This window comes from Schistocerca nitens, chromosome 1, assembly GCF_023898315.1.
Source record: "Schistocerca nitens isolate TAMUIC-IGC-003100 chromosome 1, iqSchNite1.1, whole genome shotgun sequence".
Classification (NCBI taxonomy): Eukaryota; Metazoa; Arthropoda; class Insecta; order Orthoptera; family Acrididae; genus Schistocerca; species Schistocerca nitens.
In genome coordinates, this window is record NC_064614.1 from 592,356,452 (window position 1) to 592,380,268 (window position 23,817).

The 23,817-nt window shown below is 41.9% G+C and overlaps 1 non-coding gene across 1 annotated transcript; it reads left to right on the plus strand.

Moving 5' to 3' along the window:
• The first annotated feature begins 4,469 nt into the window (after nt 1-4,469).
• Trnat-ugu (transfer RNA threonine (anticodon UGU)) lies at nt 4,470-4,544 on the plus strand. The gene has a single exon. It is a non-coding gene; the product is annotated as a tRNA-Thr (tRNA).
• Nucleotides 4,545-23,817: the final 19,273 nt, after the last annotated feature.

A 23,817-nucleotide genomic window follows, 5' to 3' on the forward strand; every position in this document is an offset into this window, starting at 1 on the left:
TAGTGCTTACACCTGATATTAATGTACCAACGTTTCACATTTGCAATGGCTTATCTCACACTTACATTGGCCTGTAATCTGTCAGTGTTAATACTTAAATATGTATTCCCGAAATTTCCTTACTCTACATTAATTATTTTTTGGTTTTGCGAGTTTTTTTACGTCAGTGTTGATGTTTAGGGCACCGAACTTCGTTAAACAATGTTTCTGAAAGTTTCTTCGCGACGTCGTACCTCATGGAAGCATGCCTCAAATTAGGTGGACAGTTGTGACATATCATTGAAAAACTGGAAGTTTCGCTGACGGAGAAGAAGCGGAGTCCTTGCGCAGGTGCGTTTCTGGCGTTAACACCTGTAGACCGCTGGATCACGGAGGATAGGCAGCGCCTTCAGGCATCGCCCGGGTTCAGCATGACTGGCGTGGCCGGCGGCGGCGTGACGTCACGGCGCACCTCGGCGCCTGTTGAGCTGACTCACGCGGTAGCCGTTGTGTAACGTTGCGCAGCCGCCAGCAGGTAGGCTACACCGTGAGCAGAGTGTCTGCGAGAGTACGGTCTATAACGCATACTGCCATCTCTTGGGAGAACCTTAAAAACATTCGCTGTTTTTATAAAGCATCCGTGCATTTATATTTTATGTATTAAAAGGAAATAAGATTGGGGTTAACATCCCGTCGACACTGAGGTCGGTAGAGGCGGACCACAAACTCGGATTGTGTCAAGGAAGGACATGGAAACCAGCCGTGCCCTTTCAAAGGAACCATCCCAGTATTTGTCTGGAGCGATTTAGGGAAATCACGGAAAACGTAAATTTGGGTGGCCGGGTTTGAACCGTCGTCCTCCCCAATGCGAGTCCTTCTTCTCGGTATAGGCTATAGGCTATAGGCCATAGGTTTATTAATCGACTGCCGTTGTTTGCCATTGTTTGTTTAGAACAGAACAAACAATCTTGGTAGAACAATATAGGTTTATTTAATTTTCAAGTTTGACGCGTTTCGCCTATTCTAGGCATTATCAGATAGGCTAATCGCGTCACATATGAAGGTCAAATAAACCTGTCTTGTGCAACCAAGACTGTTTTTCCTGTTTTAAAGATCTATTACGGTTGCCGTAACCAGTACCACTGCGGCAGTTATGGAGTGGAGTGATTTTAATTGTTCATTTGTAGTTCACTGTTGCTTTTTTTCCAAGTGGAGAAATCGGACGTTTCCGACATTTTCTTCTGTTTGCGTTCAGTAGAGGGGTGACAGCAGCGGGTATGCTGCCAGAAACATTTGTGCTCACTATGAGGATAATGCTGCTGAACAGATCACGGAAAGAAAACGGTTTTCAAGTTATAAGGAAGATCGTTTTGACGTTAGTGTCTCTCCACTTTCAGGAGACTTTCGGGATTTGATTAAGATCGCTTAAACGCATTAACCCATAATGGTCCACGTCAGTGTACTTGAGAACTCATAAATGTGATGAAATGTGAGTATTCCACCATCGTGCGATATTAACATGCATTGAGAAGTTTCAAAAATTGCGTAAATAGGTACTGCATGTTTTAAACCAAAATCAGGAAATCAGCGGGTGGCCATATGTGCACCTGTGCTCGCTCGTCGTCATTTGGCCCGTGAACAACAGCAATCATTCCTATCCCGTATCGTTACTGGTGACTTCAAATGGTGTCTTTCTGCTAACATAAGGAAACGAAGGGAATGAATGAGCGCAAACAAAGCAACTACTCCCCATACAAAGACATGCGCGCATTCACAAAAGATAATGTTATGCATCTGGTAGCGACGATGTGGTGTACTACGAATTGCTTCCCCAAGATGTAACCATCGCTGCTGACATTTATTGTCAACAGCTGAAACGTCTTGCAGACGCAATCCAAGAACAACGAAACGACGATCGGGAAGGCTGCGGGAAGTGGTGTTACTCCACGATAACGCCTCCCCGTTCTCTGTTATGTGTTACCGTTGTGTCTACTATTAAACTTATAAACTGCTACGAACTTATGCTCCAGCCTAATATTTATTTTAAATTATCTGCCATACGGATGCTATAACTGTCACAGTCTCGTGAAATATATTACAATATTAAGTAAATAATAATAAAAATTTTCATGACAATATGTGTGCATAGAATATTAAATTCACATTACAAATAAATGTACACGGAATGAGGAAGGTATCAGCCATAACTGTTGTTGGAAACCGTCCTAGTGCTCGCTTTCATTGGTTTGGCGAAACCATCTGAAAAAATTCAAAAGACGAAGCTTTTAGCAGGTTGTAACGGTTGGTTAAAGTCACCAAATCATTCCTCAATGGCGCGTGATTACGAAGGCTTGGTGAGATATAATCTTTCAGCCTGCCATAAACTACATCAGTCACAAAACGCGTCAACTTTGGAAAAATTACGGTGCAGACAGAGCAGTTATACTTTAACACCGCCTTCAAGTGTAGGTCTGATCTCGGTTCTGGCGCTGCAGTCCGGAACCGCGGGACTGCTGCGGTCGCAGGTTCGCATCCTGCCTCGGGCATGGGTGTGTGTGATGTCCTTAGGTTAGTTAGGTTGAAGTAGTTCTAAGTTCTAGGGGACTTATGACCTAAGATGTTGAGTCCCATAGTGCTCATAGCCATTTGAACCATTTTGTAGGTCTGATCTCGCGTTCCAGGCTGGTGCAACTGGAGTTTGTGAAATTATTAGCGGACAGTGCACTTGTTATGATCAAACTGCAAATATTGAAATAAACTTCACCTAAATTTGACTATGTTCATGACTTGTAGAACTCTGTTGGAGGTACGTTCAATATGTAACTAATACTACCGTGAACGATAAAAAAGGAGTGAAGGAAGGTATATTAGGGTTTGTGTCTTGTCGGCGACGACGTCATCAGAGACGGGGGAAAAGTAGCTAATATTAGCACCATATACCATTTTCAGTGTAGAGTACAGAGACGTTACGCATGCTCAGCAGTACAGATGTATGAAATTAAATACAAATACGATGTCTGGCTGTATTAGTTAATTTAAACTTTAAATTTTACCAGCTTGTGGTACTGTTTCTAGAAAGTTGTTCTATTAGAGTGCATAGCAACTGTGCCCTGTCGTCTCGTTGGAGATAAGTTTTCCTCGATTACGAGTCCAGATTCTGAAGTGCTACGCCAATTCAGTCGGTACTCGAGACGACGTTTCATCTCGTTCCCCACTCAAGGTCAGTTGCAGTGCACGTCGCTTTGGAGCGGCTATGGGGACACAGGCTGCTGTGATGAGTGGTCAAGACATACCTACAAGTAATTATCAATATCAATGAAATTCTCCAGCAGCCGTGTAACTAAGATACTATTTTATTTTATCTTGACGACAACCAGTTTCGGAATTCCACTATGTCATCTTCAGGCCCCATACGCATCTCTCAAAATAAACGATAATGCCATATACCCTGGATTTCGTGAATTCAAATTGTTTCACAAGTGCATCAATCGAAGACTTGATATCTACAAGTATTCGAATTGTCTCGGAGTAAACTCGTTGTTTCCCTGGCAAACCTTATGATTGTTATTTTTGTAATACAAGACTACCGGAAGCCGAGCGTCATTACCTGTCAGCCTATCAAATTATTAAGAGAACACATGCCACAAGTTTCCAGAAAATATGTTGCATCACCTGGCGTATCATGTGTACACTGAGGTGAGAAAAGTCATGAGGTACCTACTAATAACATGTCGGAACTCCTTTTGTCCGGCGTAGCACAGCAGGTCGACGTGGCATGGACGAAACAAGTCGTTGGTAGTCCCCTTGCAGAAATATTGAGCCAAGCTGCCTCTAAGCCGTCCATAATTACGAAAGTGTTGGCAGTGCAGAATTTTCTGCACAAACTGACCTCTCCATTATGTCTCATAAACGTTAAATGAGGTTATGTCGGGCAATGTGGGTGGCCATAATGTTCTTCAAATCAGTCGCGAACAGTTGTGGCCCTGTGACATGTTTGGTAACATGACGTCCACGAATGCCTGTAAATGGTCTCCAAGTAGCCGAACGTAACTATTTATAGTCAATGATCCGTTCACTTGGACCAGAGGACCCACTCCACTACATGTAAAAACAGCGTGGTACGACACGTATAATTTACTTCCTGTAGTCACCTCGTGTTGCCTGAGATCTTACTTTAAAATCGCAAACCGAAGTCTCTCTAAATTTGTTTACGGATGTGTTCCGCCTTGAGCAAAGACAATATGTGAACTGAAATGACAATTAAATGGACACCCTAGCTGCAAACAGGCGTTGCTGTACTTCATTGGGGACATGTTGAAAATATGTGCCCCGACCGGGACTCGAACCCGGGATCTCCTGCTTACATGGCAGACGCTCTATCCATCTGCCTATTAGGCGCACTACGAATGTAGTGGTGTGTACATGTTGGGAATGTGGATCTCACGGGGAGCGTGCAAGGGATAAGTCCCTGCAGACGCACTATCCTCTGTGCCCGCGGTGGCTCAGATGGATAGAGCGTCTGCCATGTAAGCAGGAGATCCCGGGTTCGAGTCCCGGTCGGGGCACACATTTTCAACATGTCCCCAATGAAGTACAGCAACGCCTGTTTGCAGCTAGGGTGTCCATTTAATTGTCATTTCATTTCTAGCAAAGCTGCATGGTCATCCACGGTAACTGTTCTTTCGGGAACAGATACTACCGTCATATATAGTTAATATGTGAACTTCCGTACGCTCGTCATGTTGCCTCCTCATAACCTCAGACTAGGATCTTACCACCACAAAACATGTCATTTCCTACAATATCCCTACATATCAGCATACTACTAACAATAAAACACAGCTACAAGTTTCGAGAGTCATAATTTCATCAGCTGGCTGTCCATGTTTAAATCCATGTTTAAATCTTCAATCATACGTACTCGCACAAGCAGAGCAGGAGCTATAAAACAAAGTTATTAATGCCAAAATTCCTATGCTTCCTTTAAAATCGCAAACCGAAATCCCTCTAAATTTGTTTACGGATGTGTTCCGTCTTGCACAAGGACAATTGTCTCATCTTTTTACCTAGATATGTTTCGCTGAAGTTATTGCATGATCAGTGGGATGTTTGTTTTCCTTCTACTAAAGAAGTGGAAAATTTTTCTTTGTTATCTGTAAATATAGAAATTTCAGTTTTTACGAAAGTATTCACAAATTTCAGAACAAATAATTTTTTTATTTGTTGCTCCCTTCTTCACATACACTGTACTGTGGTTTTCGTGAGTTTTTCTGTATTTTGTGTTACAGATGTTTCTTTTCACAGTTTGTCATCTACAACCACTGAGAATTGAATTAGGCGTGAGGCGTGAGGTAGTACAATAACTGGATAACAATTCGAAAGGAGACAACGAAACACCCATTTATCACTTAAGCACGTTTGATCATATTAACACTTTAACATTATGTGTTTATTATTGTTCCAAAATGAGAAAGAACCCAGCTAAAGATCCCAGCAAACCGTACGCACAGAACAGTAGTGATGCATTACAACAGCGGCTCAATGTGCGACCACCTATGTTGTTACAGACATTATACGTATGAAGCATGTTCTGGTACATAATCTCCATCCCACCTGACGTCTCTTCAATTTCTAGTGCAGCGGCCACAACGCGTGTCAACAAATATACAGGAGTCTTGTAAATTAAACTTTGCAAGGCAGACGTTAATTGACATCAGGTGACTGAAGCAGTACACGTCATCCTGTCTAACCCATTGCATACAATTCTGAGATTTTTCCCTTTCCCTCAGCGGACATAGACAAGTTACACATCTGATTTGAAGCCGTCGTAGAACGGAAACGGTACGTTTCCGGACATGTGTTCCTATTCAAAATATTATGTACTCACTCCCCTATACAAGTTCTAGGAGTTTGCAACGGGAATTTCCAAACACTCTGTAGATGAAATCATAAACGATGACGGTCTACTTTAGGCTCGTTCTGGGCATCTACGTCACGCATTCTCTGAGAACCAATGAGCGTTCAGTAGCGTTCTGAGGAATCTGCTGTGAATGTCGTAGCCAGTGCCGTATCTTAAGGAGTTATTTAGTGAATTCTTATTGCATTTGCTGAGAGTTGTCATAGCAGATGGTGATGATAAGCGACAAATTCTACATAAGCAAGGGAGAGAGACGTATTTCCAGCATACACGCTTTCTTGAAGATCAAAGAAAGTGTAAGCGCGTCTTGGAGCTGTCACTTGGAACCGACAACAATGCCCGTCCGTGCTTCGACCTCCGCGCACCGTCCTCGTTTGTGAATCGTACTTCAACTACGAGCTTTTTTGTATTACGGCAGTACGTACTACATACAACTGCTGTTGGACCGTTTTGCATTAGTTGCCTCCTGGACATATACACTAAGTGAATACACCGTATAGCTATTCTTTCCTAGATTTTTCATGGTATTTCTTCACCAATTTACGTCACTGTTGCATTGGCTCTATCCGTCCGAACACCACGATCCACCGTCTGAGGCCATCGCTTATCAGATTACCCAATACTCGTCTCCTTAAGCTTTTTTTCTCGATGGTACAATAAGCGGTGACAGAAAAGCGAGGATTATATAAGATAAAAATGTTATTGCTCGTCAACGAGAACGTAGCCCATGAGGTTTTATGACATGATGACGAAGCTGATTATCGAATGTAAAAGTATTGATAGCAGCAGGTACTTCAAGGTACTCGAGAGTAGTCATGTCACGAAACAAGGCAATAAATCTCATTTCTATGATACAATTCTGTATTTCAATAAGCAGCTGATTCGTTGATATCCATTACAGCATGTTGTTCACCATGTCGAAACCCTCGCTTGCAACATTGTTGCAGGATGAAGCACGCTGTTCATATCCTTTGTTGATTTCTTCTTATTTTCTTTTAGAAGAATTATTCTTGTGTTTTCATCGCCTAAACACTGAAAACACTTTGGTGTCGTGCTAGAGCTTTCAGGCCATTTTTGTGGTGAATACACTGACGGAAATGGAAAGTGTTATACCGATAACGCCTTGACTGAAAGCTACCAAACAGAGCGTGCACGTGCAGTTTATTGCATTTTTTGGATCTTTCAGACTTTAAGAGAATGGTCGAATCATTGGCATGAGGCACATTGGAACGTCACAACGACAGATTGCACAGACAGCTGGTTGTATTGCAATGACGAGTGGTTAAGGGGTGGACTAGGACAACAATGTGCCCAGAAAAGTAGGCATGGCTCGTTCCAGAAGGACTAGGCCGTGAGAAGATCGTACGGTGGTCGGCTGATTCTGAGGAATGGATGGATGACAACAAATGAAATCTGGGCATCACGAACAGGGTATAGACTACTGGAAGCTGGGTTGAGAACTGGAGTTGCCGTACGTCGTTTACCGATGAAACTATACCACTGGCAACAGAAACTTGCTTGGAGTGGAGCCAGAGTCCTCTGAAACATTGAGTGACGTTCTTCGGCGTTCAGCGATGAGTCTCCCTTCTGTCTGTGGCGGACAGATCGACGACAACGAGTCCGTTTATGACCCGATGAAAGATCGCAGGACGCACCGATTCTCGGACTCTCCAACTCCTGAAACCATAATGTGAGGAGCAGCCGGATATGATAATAGGACTGATGAAGGGAGGCTGAAGGCTCGTCAGTATGGGGCAAGAAAGGTAAACCCTATTGTCACACCCTTCATGATCATGTTGACAAATAGCATATTCAAGCTGTACAACACAGGGCACCTCACTATTGTTCACATCACAAACGCCTCGAGGAAGGTATCAATCCTTGACTGGCCTGCCCTGTCCGCTGATTTATCACCCATGGAGCATATCTGTGATGTTATGGGGATACGTATACTTTCATACTGGCCTCTGGCCAAATATATTTATGGACTGACACCACGTGTGTTTGAGGTAAGATGGGATTAAGAGGCTGTTTGCATCCTAGCCACAACGATTAAATTAGCGTTTATGTTCCTGGAGGAGGGGGGGGGGGGAGCGGGAGGGGTCGCACCTCATAGTGATGTTGAAGAACATCAGTTACGCGTGCAATGAAAACATATAATCATTTAACACTTGGTTTGAGTTGAAGATCTCTCCAGCTGTTGTTATGCTGCGTTACATGGTTGCGGAGTGTACACCATTCCTCGTAACAACGTTTGACCATTTGCATCAATACACAAACATACCGGGCAACTTCATTCACGACGTGGTTTTGAGCATGATCAAACACGAGAAATCTTATCTGCCACTTCATCACATCTCCACGTCGACCCATTCTTCATCACTGATTACACACTGACGTCGGACAAAAATATGGAAACGCCAGAGCACAACATATCGAACTCAGTACGGTGTAGGAGAGCCGTTGGCATTCAAAACTGGTTCCAGTCGCCTCGGAATGGATAAATACAGGTACTGTGTGGTTTTCAAGGGAATCTTATATCATTCTTCCTTCAAAACAGAGGCAAGTTCAGGAAACGAAGCTGGAGATGGATAGCGATCATGCACCCTTCTTTCCAAACAACAAAAAAAGAAAATATTGTGGTCTAGTGACTATGGTAGTCAGGTGAGATGTGACGGTCCATCTTCATGCTCACAAAACCACTCCTGGACGATGCGAGCTGTATGAAGAAGAGCCTTGTCTTGAAACATAGCGTCACCACTTTGGAACAAACACTGTGCCATAGGGTGGACCTGATCAGCCAAAATGGTCACATAATCCTTGGCCGTAATGCAACCATGCAAGGTAGCCGTGGGGCCAAATGAATAGCAAGAAATGTCTGCCCAAATCGCCACAACCCACGCCATATTTCACTCTTGAGGCGTAAACTCAGCCAGAAGTTGGAAATACTACGAAACAAGACATATCCGACCAAATGACAATCTTCCAGTGCTCCATAGTTCAAATTTTATGGTTTTGGCAGCAAGTTTTCCTGCTACGAGCATTTTTGTCACTGATGGGTGGTTTTGGAATTCGAGCTCGGTGCTGACAGGGTTCGCGAGTGCGACATTCAGTTCTGCAGTGACTTTTTCAGCTACCGTCCTCATATTTTTCGCCACACGCCTCTGTATCATCTTGACCGCCTGTCACAGTCATTCAACGAACACTTCCAACCGCTTTGTGACTTAGCGGATTATGTTTTTCCGCTTTCCTTATATGCAGCATAAATCTTCGATACTGTGCCTCTCGAAACACTAAACACTGCGTCTACCTTGTTACAGAAGCACCGACCATACGACCATCAACCATATGCCCACGTTCGAATTCACGCATGTCCGACATAACGCACTCACAACTATACATAACACTGTTCTGACCACTAATGACACTTGCAACGTATTGGGGATACTGCATAGGGGCCGTTCGTGGTTAAATACAGCAGCACAACCTGTAGGCCTAGCTAGCATCTGCATTTATGTTGAAGTAGGCTACACATTTCTCGCGGGCATTCCATATTTTTGCGCAACCCCTGTACAACTGACCGGGACATACACCACACTTCAATGTCATGACCGCCTGGTATCATTTCTATACACAGCGATACCAAGCGAGAAGTGTGCTCTTTTATGGAGCTGACCAATATTTTGTCGGGTGAACTTATATAGTATCAGTAATGGAACCAACCTATACAGTATTTTTGCTATTTAAATTACGCTTCAGGACTCTAGAGGATAAGACATTAAGTGACTTGAAGGTATAGCGATAAGAGGGAACTGAATATCTTCGAAGTCCATTTTGGTACGCTCTTAGTCGTACTGTAAGTGCATGTTTCACCGGTGGAGCCCTTCCGCTCCGCCTCTCTGGCTTACGTCAATTCGTGCAATGCCGTCTCTGGCTGGCTGGAATCTCGCGAGTCACCGCCGCAGGCCAGGGTCACGGACGCACACCGGCCTCTATTTTCGGACTTGTAGCTAAACTTTACGCTGACTTGCGGCCTGCAAGTGACGAAGCTGGCGTAACAAAGCTACGTAGTGTGCTCACATTTCCGTTCCAACATGACGCTGCACATCGCCTCCAAACTCTGCCCTGCATTGCAAAATCTCTTACGACGTCCGGCAAATAGTAAAATGAAATCCTACATCGCAAAACTGTTCCGAGGTGTCTCATTTAATTCTTGACGATCTGAAATATCTAGATGTTTCATTTACCTAAAGAACACAACCTGTTTACATTCTGCGTCACGAAGTCTACAATGAGTCTACAGTGCGCTATAGGCTTATGATGTCAGCTGCCCGTACGAGGATACTAAAACAGGCCATTGCATTCAATAGTTATCGAATGATCTGTTGGGCTGTTATTATAATAAATTCCGATAAAATGAATACTTATTAATATACCGAAACAAAATTATTCGTAAATGGATTCCGGAGAACGTAAAAAACTAAGCCTGACACGAGACACCACGGAAACATAAAATATGAAGAAAACTGAAGACAAACTTACGTTGGGTAGACATTACAGTTCATCATTTAAGACAGCAGATGGCACAGATTCAACAACAGAGACAGTTTTGTTAAAGCAATCAAATATTTCTTTAAAGGTCAGTAGAGTTCAAGAAATAAATCAGAAACACGCATAGTTGATAATGAAAATAATGATGTTCTGAAGTACTGCCGTATTTTATCGCGTAATTTCTCCTTTTCTTCGAAAAATTTTCTTGAAAACACTAGAGAGGGCATAATGCAAGTAGGAATTCAGAACGGAAAGGAAACAATGTATTAGGTAGGTAAAAGTTATATTTACGGTAACTTGTGAAAAAACTGGTGCCTACCGGTATTTATTTGCATCTAACGCAAAAGAACTGGATTCATACCACAGTTTCATTGTGCCTACAATGAAGAGCAGCAATGCAGTGTTTCATTGTTTCTTTTCTCTCACTATTCTGCGGCCTCACTTTCGTCACTATCATCACTATTTTCAGATTCAGAAAACACGTCATCTCCTTTTTCACTATTCCACGACATGTCGTCTTGGGAATTCCAGTTTTTTAAACTCTTCTTAACAACATGGCCACTAATTTTCTCTCTTGCACGGATTATCCTCTCGCACATCGTCCGTATTGGTGGCTTCCTTATCTTGCCTCCTGGAGTCAGCTGATGAGATCCCGCCGCCAAGCATTCTGAATACAGGCGTCTAAGATGTTCTCTGAAAGGTCTGTTGACGCTGACGTCTAAAGGTTGAAGAATGGACGTTAAACCTCCAGGGATGATGACAGGATGGGACTAGATCTGTTTCATTTTCTCCTTTACAGCTTCCACAGGGTGACCCCGAAAACCGTCTACGACAAGAAGCGACTTCTTTTGTAATAATGCCCCTGGTCGTCTTCCCCAGACTTTGTCCAACCAATCCACCATCAAATCTGCTGTCATCCGGCCCCTTTCCTGAAATCTTAAGTGAATTCCATGTGGAGACGTCTACCTTTGGTAATGTCTTCCTTTTAAAGATGGCATGTGGTATAAGTTTATTGTCGTCTGCTGTAATGAACAACATCCCTGTGCACCTTAGTTTTTCCGCTCCGGTCGTCTTCAAAATGGCTCTGAGCATTATGGGACTTAACTTCTGAGGTCATCAGTCCCCTAGAACTTAGAACTAGTTAAACCTAACAAACTTAAGGACATCACATACATCCATGCCCGAGGCAGAATTCGAACTTGCGACCGTAGCGGTCGCGCGGTTTCAGACTGTAGCGCCTAGAACCGCTCGGCCACTCCGGCCGGAGGTCGTCTTCACAAGAACAACTTTTGAGCCGATTGGAGCAACGACGGTGTTATATGGCATACCAAAAAACACTGGCGTCTGGTCACCGTTACCAACCTGGGAGAGCAAATGTATTGCTGTCACACTTGTATTACGTAACAATGGAACTCGTTTACCTTACCTGTGTAGTCTCGAGGTAAAAGCTGATACAAAGACGTTCGTAGACTGAGATTTTGCCATCTCATAAAACGAATCTCCCAACCAATACTTGCTTTAAAATCGTTTCTGTCAATATTGAGAGCGGCACCAATCTTGCGAGCTTTGCTCTGAATTATTTCGTAAGAGACAGCACAACCATCATTCCGAAGTTCATTGACAATAGCAATCACACCATTATCAATTTCGGGATATTTCCCTCTTTTAGGCCCACGGAAAGATATGGAGCTTGCTTTTGCAGTCTTGAGTTTATCTTTTCTGCTCTGCCAATACCGTATTGAATTAGGACTAACGGAGAATTGTCTTCCTACAGCTTTCACTCCCTTCGTAACGGCGTAAGATAACACATTTAATTTAAATTTTGCCGTTTAGTTTGAATATTTAGACATTGTGACGACTTGTAACAAACTGACCTAGAAATAGGTGTGCAACTTCACTTACGGTATGTTGTGACAATGGAAATACTTTTATGCCAAGTACCGCTGTGTCTTTTGTTGTCCACAGTCAAGCCATCTGACGGCCGCCCCAGTAAGAGAACGAGCCGGGAGAGGCAATTACGCGCGATATTAATAAAATAATTTTTGAATGATGAATAATGTTGGGGGAGGGAAATTTCTAGTGGGGAGCTTATGCAATAAAATACCGTATTCGAGGTATGAAGAAGGAGAAATGAGGCACTGACTTATAATTCGAAAATCGTAATGTAGAAAACTACATTGCAGCTTAACCACATATCTGACGAAAAAAAGGCAGAACCAGAATTGTATGTGAAGCCATAGTTCCACTTATTTGTATATTGTATGTATCTTAATTTCTGTGTGCGCTCGATGAAATAGCCACGTTGCCCTTGGCTGAATAGATCACGTCTGCTATGCTCGCTGTAATTGGCTAATTAGATCACATGTCCTGAGTTCACGTTCCCTAATAAAACACATTGTACAGTGCAATCTCGTTTTAACAGTTTCCGAAGCTATCGTGCAGTATTTGGTGGTTTTTGTATTTATACCTGCTCATTGCGCAAATATGCAGTTTCAATACTACAGTGCATTAAAGGTCTATCCAAGAGGCGTCCTTTTCTTCTCGGTTTGTTGTGCTATAGTGCCTGAAAGTGCGATCCCGATGTATAAAAGTTTAACAATAATAGCCTTGTTAATACAACAGATATATTCTGGTGTCCTTTTAAAGAGTAATAGTCATCCTTACAGACATTTCAGGATTATTTCAGCGGTACAATTTTGTTTCAGAGGTTTAACACTTGATGGAGCTCAGCGTGTTCTTGACGGGGAGGTAGAGTACACACCATTTGATACAACTTCAGAAATAGCTATAATGCCACCAGTGAATGCATCAAATGTTGACTTGTCGGACGAAGATCGTGGGGAAGAAGATAGCATGTCACCCAACAACTTACAGGGAGTATGTTGAGGGCTGAAACAGAAATCTTTCAACGCTGCATTTCTAAAACTGTGGGTACGGATAGAGATGAACAAAGGCAAGAACAGCAGTTAATGGAAAATCAGTTCCAAGGAAATGATAAAAGTAGTAATATCAGTGCTTAAGTAGTAATCGTGAAGACAATAATGTGGACGAAAGTAAAACAATTACATGTTGTAGTAAACACAGTGCAATGATGTGCTGCAACTTCTAGTGGACAAGAGCAACAGATATGCTGCAAGAAAGAACAAACTTGGTGACATAAGCATTGAAGAAGTAAAATGTTTCTTAGGTATCCTGCTTCTAAGTGGTTATGTTCCACTTCCGAGACGAAGACTGTGTTGTGAAAAAAAATAAAGATACTTTCAAAATGAAGCTCTTGCAAGTGCACTTTCTAGAGACAGATTTGAATTTATTTTTTCCAACCTCACTGTAGTGATAATGATGCTCTTGACTGGAATGATAGTTTTTCAAAGGTTCATCCTCTTTTCAAAGCTCTAAATTACCTGTTTCAAGATTTCGCTCCTCGCCATGAAAACCACAGTGTTGATAAGTCAGTTATGCCACATTGTGGGCGCCATTGGTGCAAACCGTTTGTAAGAGGCAAGTCAATTAGATACCGATAAAAAATTGTGGGTACGTGCCACTTCAAGCGGTTGCATTTTATGGACAGAGCCTTTTTAAGGATTAAAAAGAAAAATTTTAGGTATATACAGGTTGTTCAAGCTAGGATCATCCATTGTTTTGCAATATGTAGGTATAATCGCAGAAAGGATTCGTAACTTCCCTTTCCACTTAGTTTTTGACAACTTCTCCACAACTTACAGTACCACCTCTAGAAGAACTGAAGAATCACAAGCTACGAAGGACAGAAACTACAAGGGAAAATAGATCATCAGAGTGTCCCTTTATGCCAAAACAATGAAATGGAAAGGAAGCCCCGGAGATTCATCAATTTCTAGTGACAGAGGATGCATCCATTGTGATAACAAAGTGGAATGACAACAGCATAGTAGATGTTGCCTCAAATGCTTTTCCAGCCGAACCATTGCACAACATGCTCCAGGAAAGAAAAGAAGAAAATTTCTGTCACCCAGCCACGTACAGTCCACTTGTATAACCAGAGTAGGGGTGGACTGGACTGTTGTGCCCAAAATATAGGTTTTTACCGTGTTTCAATTCGTAGTGCTATTGATATCCCACTGCATCAATGTTGCTATACGAAATGCCTGGCAGTTACATCATTACGATGGTGGACGATTAAATCAGCTGTCATTCCGCCGTGCGCCTGCAATGACTCTGCAGTAGGAAACGGAGCAGACCATCTAGCTTGGAAAACACTGATTCAAGGTATGACAGAACTGATCACCTCATAATAATACAAGAAAAACAAACAAGATGCCATCTTCGTCAGACGTTTAATGCTGCCTTTCATGTAACATGTTTTGCTAGCTACCATACAAAAGACTAAATAACAGTTTTATAGAAATGCTGATAAAATATATGCCCATGTTCCTCTTGTGCTTTTAAAAGGACACCTTTTTGACAAAATGATACAAAATTACATTAAATCTACATCCACGTGATTACTCTGTAATTCACAACTAAGTGCCTGGCAGAGGGTTCATCGAACCTTCTTCAAGCTACTTCTCTAACGTTCCACTCTAGAACAGCGCGCGGGAAAAGCGAACCATTAAATCTTCCCATGCGAACTATGATTTCTCTTATTGTATTATGATGATCATTTCAAAATATTTTCACACTCTGAGGAGAAAGTTGGTAATTGAAATTTCGTGAGAAGATACCGCTGCAGCGAATATCGCCTTTGTTTTAATGACTGCCACCCTAATTCGTTTATCATATCCGTGGTACTTTCTCCTTCATTGCACGGTAATCCTTGCTTCGACTTTATTTGCATCCATTCTGTGCAAAATGTTCAGTATTTTTTATAAAAAGTTTTGCAGGCATAACGGGATAAAGTTGACTCTACTGTACGAGTGTCTTAGTAGTAAAGAATAAATGTATTAAAACTTCATGTAATGATGCAGCATTTTCTCACGCATCACAGTGTTTATGACGTCTTGTCTCTTCATCTATGTGTCGTACAACGATGTATTTGTGTAGGTACACTCTTTGACATAAAACTTGACCGGCGGCCGGCCGCTTCAGAGGCTAAGTCCGCGCCGATCGCGACATGGGACAAAAAAACTGGCCAACTCGCTAATTGTCTAAGTCCGGTTATCTGCACAATCTGGCAACACTGTAGACTGCGGCACTTCCTGGAGGAAAACTTGTCCCATGATAGAGAAACTCTAGGCTGATTACGCCTGTGGTCTAGCGGTAGCGTGCGTTGTTTCTGTTCATAATGTCAGTGGATCGAGGGCAGCTGGCATAAAATATTTTTATAGCCTCTTCTGTCTGAATGCTGAAGACGTGAATGTAATGGTAGCGCAGATTCAATCTATTTCGCTTTGTGACACACCGATATCAAAATTTTATCCAGTAACGATTTTGCGGCAGATTTCCTACAGACTGTCCTCCTCTGGACGCCGTATGCGGCAAAGCTCCGGGATCCATTTGCTGGCTACTAGCAGCGGCCGTGGCGACAGCAGCGGCGCTGCACTCCCCCGTTCTTTATCGAAAGCGCCTGCTACCGCTCATCGCTTTTGATGATTTAAAACGCTTTATCATTAAATGTTGCTCCACAGAAAATTTCTACAATTTCCATTCACGCTCAAAAGCAACGGAGACAGACGCCCTGATTAGTAGGCGGGTATTATATTACATTAATCGGCAAGAGCTGAGTATGGCCCGAAATTAATTTTATAGACTGGAACGAAATTAAACCACCTCACTACATTCGATGAATTTATAAATGCTTCATACCTCGTTTCTTTTCCTTTCAAACTCAATTATTTGTGCAACTTTTGGTCAATGTTTGGATGTTTTCGTCAAGCCAGAGTGAGCGTCTGTGGTGTAAAGTGTATTACAGTTCTTGTTTCATTCCTTATGGTAAGTCTATGCGATAAACTGTGTGAATACCTTGCAATGCTTGCTCTGTAGCAGTGCAGGAACACTGCACATTTGGAGTTCCATGTATGGGTTCATGAAGTATTTATTGTTGATCGGAAGTGATAGTTAAGGTCATCAGATTTAAACCAGAAAAATTTGTCGTTTTGAAGGTTTCAGAGAACGGAAAGGAATTGCTAACGCCGGTGTTAGAAAACGTCCACAGTTAAATGCTATTGCAAAAATTTAGAAGAAGGGAACTACATTAATGAACATGTGCACTTCATAAACAACCTTCTGACATGTTAGACCTATATGACGAACAAAGCTCAAATTTATATCGTTGACAGTCGGTTTGAATCTTTTCAGGGTCTATTTTACAGTGAAGCACCTTGGAATTTGCAAAGCAGAAATCCATGATATTAACTTAATTTACTAAGTCGAAATCGGACGAAGATTGATGTTTAAAGGCATTCTTCAGATTTCGCATAAGAAATTTTTACTAGCAGTTTGCAACTCCATTAATTAAAATGGAAAATAAAAGGTTGTAGTCAGCGGCTTCTACCGTGATTCGAACTGCTATGTCTTATAGTACAAGCACTGCAACGCACAAGGGAACCTCTGAGCTAACGACACACTGGCGGCCAGAGGCGGAATATAGTCACTGCGATGTTGCCTGAGCCTCAAAACGCAACCTTAAACACACGAACAGAGGAGGTGGAGATTACTGTTTTAACGTCCCGTCGACAACGATGTCATTAGAGACGGAGCACAAGCTCGGATTAGGGAAGGATGGGGAAGGAAATCGGCCGTGCCCTTCCTAAGGAACCATCCCGGCATTTGCCTGAAGCGATTTAGGGAAATCATTGAAAACCTAAATCAGGATGGCCGGGCGCGGGATTGCACCGTCTTCCTCCCGAATGCACACACAAGCAGGTGTTACTTATGTGAAGAACGCCGTTCTTGGAGTCCAGAAATTAAATATACTTTCTAATTGTGTCATCTTGCAGTGGATTATATCGTACGAGTCTTCGATGTGGAAAACGAATGTCAAGTGAATTTAGCGAGGTAACGCCGACCTACACCCGGAAGTAAATGCACTATCAGAGTGTTGACAAATACTTGCTACGACGCTGCCATTTCTAGGCTCTCTGACGAGGCAGCTCTTCAGCGAAATGCTTGCCGTGATTCTCCGATACGGTTCTTCAGAGTGGAGACGCGCGCGCACGTTTGGTTTTTATGCGGCGTTCTCCCCTGATGGTTTCTGACGTCGCCTTGTGGGCTATGTATACATATGAGACATTCAATTATCATTAATCCAGAATGATACAAGTTTCAGCTTCCGGCGTGGAATAAGGCTGTTGACGCCGACATTATATCATTTCAACGTAGGGAAAGCAAAACGGATCATTCAATGTTTCTCATTAACATAAAGCATGTGAGATAATTTTCCGTATCGTTCATAATCATCTAAAAATACAAACGAAGTAAAAATACACCGGAAGCTTATTCGAACTGAATATAACGCTTTGCACCTCGATGTCGAATTCGTCCACTTGCAATCTTTTGCAGCATACACATAGAATGTCATGATTACCACGAGAATGAAGAAATATGTTGGTAAGGATGGAAGCAAGAAGAGACGCAGTCAACAAATATTCTATTCCTCATGGCATTCATTTCATTTGACACGTAAGAAGAGGTAAAGCGGGTATTTACTTTCGTTAACACGAAAGATATGCCGCACATATTGATAACGAGGAAGTCTGCGTCTTCATACGTTTCCTCCTTGAAATCTGTATGCTCTATTATATACTAAGTAGCCCGATCATTGTTTCAGTAATGTTACCCTCTTGTTTGACCCCGTAACGATGAAAAGATTTCAAATGCATGTCTCCCTTCCTGGGTTGTTTTTTGTGTTTTATTGCTTGGAATTCCTGAAGCAGACCACTGTGCCTTCCCCCCTCGTGGGTTAGGTCTCAAAACTAAACCGCTTTGTATCCAATGGCATAATTTATTCAGACAGCATCAGCATAAGACTATCAAACAAAGCCTTCCATTTACAGTTGCAGCACTCTAACCAGCACTGATCAAAGTGTAATCCACGGTCATGGTCCTAAATTACCAGCTGTCTGCTACTGTGGCAAAGTCCGTACTACACTGTCGATTCCGCAGCACCATTTTATCTGGTAACACTGTGTAGTGGCACAGTTGTGCTACCAGGTCTGTCCTCACACTGTCAACTTTATGTATCTCACTTCTCCTGTAGCGTAGATCACGAGGAGCCGAAGTAAAAGAGTGTATTCTGCATGACGTAACATTCAGTATTCCCTTCTTTCATAGCCACTCTTCATGTGCATCGATACCAAATAGGAATGCGAAAACTCTTGCGAGTGAGAGAATGACAATAACAATCGTAACAAGAACAAGCAAATAATGAATGATGTTTATTCCAACGCAGAACGAGAATGGCTTTAAATATAAAAATCTGTATCTATATCTATATCCATCTCTATTGATCTTTGAGTTGGCACAATGCAAATATATTCTTAGCATTTAGTTACTGCATTTAGTTCTGGATGTTTGCAGAGAAAAGGAAAAGTCGGTACTTCTCGCTAGTGTAATATAATGTGAACCAGCAACTACCCTTTCCTTAGAACACGACTCAAGCAGGTCCTCAAGTAGGTAGCAAGGCACTGCTGCATTCTGTTCCCTGACATTGCTCTGATGACGGTTAATGCAGATAGTTCCGATTATGAAATACAAAACGTATTGCAGGTTAATTCCTAGGATAGTAACATTAAATTTGCGTTGTAGACGGCACATGAACGTGACGACTATCCATATTACTCATCAATATAAAAAGACAATATTTTGGGAATTTAGCAGGATTACTCAAAATGAATTCTGAAATTGGGTGACTGACTGCACAGGTGCTAAACGTCGTCAAGAGTATACGATGTCCTAATCGCATTAGGAATATGAAGAACGTCTTCGACAGCTCGCAACTTTCACATTGCTATCTCCACCCTACTCCAGACAGCCCTCGGTGGAGTTGCACTACGTTGCCGATGTTATGGGAGGCCTTCAAACCGACAACAGACCACATATTGAAAAATACAAGCGAATTCTCTTGCAGCGTAAGCTTATTGTAACTAATCTAAAAATTATTGGAGAGGAACATTGTCCTATTCAAAAAAAGCAAAATGTTACACACTGTTGACGTCAAACGGACATTATCTATGTCCTGTCTTGTGTCCTACTCATCTATAATATCAAGTGTACTATGAAAATGATTATATATATTGGATGATAGGGTAATGCATTGATACCAGATGGTGGGGGCTGGCCGGATTGGCGTGCGGTTCTAGGCGCTTCAGTCTGGAACCGCGTGACCGCTACGGTCGCAGGTTCGAATCCTGCCTCGGGCATGGATGTGAGTGATGTCCTTTGGTTAGCTAGGTTGAAGTTGTTCTAAGTTCTAGGGGACTGATGACCTTAGAAGTTAAGTCCCATAGTGCTCAGAGTCATTTGAACCATTTGAACTATTTAACACAAAATGACATTAAAAATTAAAGTTATTCACGAGCAGCTAGTTGAGAATATGTATGAACATTAAATGACACGACGAACTGAAATAATATGACGAAGAGTTCAGCGCTCACTGGGAATAGAGCCCCACACATATCGTTGTTGACTACACACAAATAGACGTCAGCTACCGAATTCTTCTCCACCAGCTGCTCAGAATAGCATCTTGAACTTACAGTCATCTCGCAAATAGTTCTGTGTCTCACTGGGAGTTAAAAACGTCAGATATCGTTAGTGTTGACAACGAATGAAAATACATTAAAAATCAAAATTATTATCCACCAGCAGATAGGTGTTCTCATGATAGAGCTTGATAATACATAATTAAATCTTTAGTGCCGGGCCAGGATTCGATCCCATTCACGCGTAATATGTGAAGGTGTTGAGGAATCTGCAGTTTTGAACAAACAACAAATTGTAGCCGAGCTGTATTGCCACGAAGGGATCAAATTCCGCGTTAAGGGCGGTCTGAGTTGCATTCCCAGTTTAGAACCAATTTTATCGACATACAGAAGCTCAAATAAAAGATGGAATAAGTTTCCTGTGACCATACATAGCGTTTGTGTCGTCACTTGAAATAAATAACTAGTATAAGAAAGGTTACTGGTGATAGAGTTTCTACATTTCGCCACTCCAGACTTTATTGTGGTTCAACCTACCGTCTACTTGGTAAAGAAGGAATATCATCTTTAATGTGAATTTTCAGACCACGCAGCCATTATATCTCCTTCACTTGGTGTAGCCAGGAGAGAATGGAATCTGTCTCTCCCTATCTAAAATCATTGACGGAAGTGGGAATCGAACCCAGACCATAGGTATAACAACCTACCATCCGTCCAACAGACCACGAAATCCTCTTCTCTACGAGTCATTTTTCTATCGTAACGCAGTTGCGCCACACTGGATGAGAATCCTGACACACAGGCTCCCTGTAGTAATTTGCAGCATGTTCAGTAAATTCATTTACTTGGTTGACCGAATCACCATGAACTAGCTGCCTCGGCTACCCAGTGCATACATTCGACTATTTTGTAATCACAGAAATAAAATCACGTAACTGCCACCTACACACAACTGCCAACAGTGTAGGATGCAGAAGTTTAAATAGGAAGTGTTCCTTTCCACTTGAGCTATTCTATTGCGCTATCTGTTACTAGAAAACGTCGTTCAGTCCAAAAGAAAAGCTGTAACTGTTTGTCTCTCAGAAGTCAAGACCTGGCCATATGCATAATCTCACAGTGCTGTGGAATCCAAAAGTTCTGGAGGAATAGTTGCCGAGCTCTGGAGCTGCTGTAGCTACGTGTCAGCTTGTAGCATAGATAAGATGTCGCGAGTTCGAATACATTCAGTGCTACATTTTTTAAAACGCAATTCTGCTCTCTGCTGAAGGTATCAATCTAATGGAACTTTGAAATAATTCCCTTCACTTCTCAACCCAAAGTAGTCGCATGTGGAAAAAGGGCTAACTACTGTGACATTTTGTTCTATTCAGGTTTAATAGACAGCAGGCAGCAGATGCATCTCGAAGATGTGCAGGGAGAGCGCATCGTGCCATAATATGTCAGAAAAGTATTTTCTACATTAGCCGTCGTGTGGTAGTGATATTTTATTCTTCTTCAAACTTTGTTTGACAGCTTTAACTCAGAACAAGTTTTCTACATGCATGTAATCAATAAACTGCATGTGCATTGTCAGACTGTCATAGGTAACATCTGAGAATTCGCATATATCGTTGATGATTAATTTCTCTCTCATGTTTACTATTGTTTTAACAACACTAAAGGAAACCTTACGAAAATTGTGCACTGTATTATAAGAAATGAAATAAAACTAACCATGATAACCTTACGACGAAAGTATCTGTACACAAGCATGCCTCTATCGACACGAATTAGTAAAATACTACTCACTTAGATTTTGATTGGGTCTGTGTTTAATTGGTATGCTGTGTCATACTCAAGAGGTATGCAAATGTGGCATTTCTTAAATATAGTTACGTATTCCTAAAAACCCAAAATTCGCTTGTCAGCAGCGGAAAGAGGCCTTACCTGTTGTGCAGCATTGTAAGTTTTTTCAACATTGCACTATGAGCTGAAAGCATTTTCTTGCGATTTCCTTATTGATGGTTGATCTGACTGCTTGTAGCTCTTTCACAGAAGGGATAAAAACGTTACAGTCAGTGAGACTGGAACTGCGAACCGTAACAGACGCTTTTTCACAGGTCAGCACGTTACCACAGAGCTGGCGAGGAGGTATGGGTCTTAGCTTCCTATTACGAGAGCAATAGTAACTAGAACTCGTAAACCGCTATTTGAAGGTCGAGATTAGTTGCGGTTTCCACCTGCAACGACTTTCCTGGGCTGAAAACCGTAAATTTTCAATCTTTTGTTACCCTTCAAGCGATAATAACTCAGATTATTCAATGGAAATGACACGTAAAATCAAGTGAACTTCGAGGCTTAATTCCGTGCACACCAGGAAGTAACTCGTCGATCACAGAGTTGCCAAACATACGTTGCCTTGTTGCCAAATCTCAGTTACAGTACCAGCAGGAAGAAGACGAACCGATGTGATCCTACAGCGGTCTGGGAAGTGACCATAGCTGGTGTTGGTTGGTTGGTTTGGGGGATGAAAGGGACCACATAGCTGGTGTCTCCAAGTCACGGCTGCTACGGCCTGGAATACGTAATGCGTCTGATTCGCTTTCTGTAACTAGGTTTAGGGACTGGAGCGTAGTTACTAATAATACTCAGAACTGACTGCAAACTGAGCATCATAAATCAGTAACTCTCATTGTTGTATTTATATTTCTTTCGTAAGTGTACTCAAAACTAAGAAAGTCATTCACAGGCGTTTTCGTGCCTCGCCGATAGTCGGGCACAACATACAAATAAAAATAAAAAAGAATGTGTGTGTGTGTGTGTGTGTGTGTGTTTGTGTGTGTGAGAGAGAGAGAGAGAGAGATAAATAAAAAGCAATGAGAGAGTGTAAAAAATTGTTGTAAAGAAATTGAATCATGGTTTTTAAAGAAATCTTTCATTAAAATGACACGTTCCACATCATTACGAAATGTCGTATTCATGATCTATGGAACAAGAGTTAATCTAATGCAATCTAATCTAATCACATCATATTGATGATTAGCCATGAAGAGTCATGAATTACCGAAATTTTGGCCAATACCAGTAACCAAATCTAAACTTGAAAATAAAAGACGACAATTTTTGTAATAAACCGTGACTCCTATCAAGACCCTTTCGTCCCTGTTATCTAACCACGAAAGATGTCTGATATACCTCCATTCTGAAGTAACAAAGTGTGCATGCATTTACAGATGAAGTGCATGATGTGAAGTTCTGTGACGGAGATACGAACCCAACACGTAATCCGATTGTTAACTAAGAAAAATCAAAGGTTACGTATCGGTTTTTCTTACGAGCCGCTAGGTGTCTGAATCTAAAATAAGGATACAAACTTTTGTGCCTAAGCGACAATCGAACTGCACACCTACCGTGCATCCACGAATATAGCTTAAGTATCAGTTGCTTACTCATGAACAGTAAGATGTGTGCGTGTTTGGCCAGAAATAACGACACCTGTTGCGATTGTTGGAAACACATGAACAGACATTGAAATTGCGCGTTAATTTTCACTAGCAGGTGGGTGTGCACTTGATAAAGCTAGAAATGAAATTATGAATATTTTTGTACTGGATCAGGTTTCAGACCCACATACTTACCTTTGGAGGAGACCTAGAGAAGATTGCAGTCTTGGGAAAAGGAACGAAATGACTGAACTATACTGTTCCGAGAGATTCAGATCCTCGAAAGAGGAGATACGAATTCGAATCACAGTCCAGCACCAAATTTTTAAAC